Genomic DNA, 2,125 nt, shown 5'->3' on the forward strand with positions numbered 1-2,125 from the left:
CATTTAATAACTAAATAATTTTTTAATGTAAAAATTATTTATTTTTTCGAAAATATTGCGTTGGGTAGTGGGTACCTTAACCAATAGTAGTTTTAAAATGTCCCCTTCTTCAGAATTACAAATTCCGAAACGATATTGTGCGTTAGAAAAAAAGAAACAAAAAAAGTTCCTGTGCTTTTGGCAGAATCCTTAAAAAATTTTGGTAAAGTTATTGCATGAATACAATATACAGTTATAGAGTTTGTTGTCAGTACATGCGGACAGAAAAAAAAATAGCCTTTTACTAACTTTCCAGAATAAGACGGCAACTGAATCATTTTGTTTGTCATTAGTCAAGAAGGAAGGACATGAAGGAAGGACTTAGTCTCCGAATTGGAGGAAAACATCGAAACACATAAACCAACTGAAGAATAATAATTACAAGAGTACTGGGAAAATATAAAGATGATCCTGAAAGAGCCATTAAAGGAAAGGAATAAATATATGAGATTAAACAAAAGAAGAAAAATTAATAAGTAATCATAAAAATTATACGGTCTGAGTGGTAAAGTCATTATCTTAATAATGGTGTATGCTTTTTTCGATATCCTCACCGACCTCTGGTCTAGAGCTTTCGGAGTCTCTTTCTTCTGAGCCACTGGACCGACAACTATACAAAATCTAACGAACTTCGTTAATTCTTTAGGACCATCTATACTACTGGAAGCATACAGCATTTGAAGAATCAGTAGAAGTTCTTTCTTCCTTAACCTTTTTAATCTTACCATGTATTTCTCTATTAATTTTGTCTGATTGTAATCTTTTCGTAGTTCCTGAAACTAATAGGAACACATCCAAAGATGGTCGGTAATAATACATGTTTATTATATTGGAACAAAACTAGGAAAAACTTTTAAAATGGGGTATTGAAATAAATTTCCGACTTCACAATCTGTTTCATTAAGTCGAAAGGACGACCTTGTTTTGAGTGGACCTTTACCGAAGACCCGAAAATGGACAATAAATTATTGAAGTATCGGAACCGGTCCAGTCGTTCTTTTGACTTAAACAGATCGCTTTTGACTTAAACAGATGACTTAAACTTACTTTTGACTTAAACAGATCGTTTGTGACCCGTTTAAGTAAAACAGATTGTGAGTCTGTTTAGAAAGTCTAAATTTTATTTCTGCTACATATTTCTATTTTTGAACTCACACAAGCAAATCCATTCATCATTTTTAAAAATTTTTGAAGTAACGAATCTTTAAATCAATCAAAATCAAATTATAAACCTCTGCTACATATTATACACATTCTATCCCAGAGAACGGCAGTTCTAGTCAGTAGCGCACAACCACCGTACATGCGATACTGTATATACACGAAATTTTCGATTTTCTAAAGCTGACTGAATTAAAAATTGGGCCAAATCCCATCTTAAAGTATAGGAAAAGACTCGCCCATCCATATGTCAACCATCCATTTTGGTCCAAGGGTATGGATTTTACGGCCCTTCCAATTTAGGGTCTGTTTTTCGTTCTCGTCCCCAAAACTGCCAAAAATTTGAAAAGTTTAAGTCCGAACTTTTCGTCTTCTGATAGTACTGATCATTGCCTTTCCAACGCATGTTTAATTTTGAAAATCGGTTATACCATTCAAAGGTTATCGAGCTCAGAAATTTTATTCAATTTCTATTTAAAAATGGGAAAATGTTTGTATTTGTGTATGTGTGTATGTCTGTGGAGAAGATACACCGGTCTGAATTTTTTTGAAAAGTTATAGGCTTTATAAATATTATCAACTATATTTCCTATGGGAAAAACGGTTTTTCAAGGTTAATAGTTCCTGTAATACCTTCAGTTATCATACTTGACTTTGGATGCATCAGATACTACTTGCCAAGACGTTTCAAACCAATATTTAGTAATTAAAATCGGTTAAGCCGTTTTGAAGTTATTAGGCTCCAAAATATTATCCATTTAACCATTATCGCCGAATTGGTTTATGCAGTTATAGTGGTTTCGACGCTAAATTTGATAGAGCAATCCGTGTTCATTTAGCGGCAATCCCAATATTTTTTTTCAATCTATTTCGAAGAGACAAAAAATCTAGTGTGTATTCGATGGACACTAGATCATTTGAGAGA

The sequence above is a fragment of the Diabrotica virgifera genome, chromosome 2 (genome assembly GCF_917563875.1).
Source record: "Diabrotica virgifera virgifera chromosome 2, PGI_DIABVI_V3a".
Taxonomy (NCBI): domain Eukaryota; kingdom Metazoa; phylum Arthropoda; class Insecta; order Coleoptera; family Chrysomelidae; genus Diabrotica; species Diabrotica virgifera.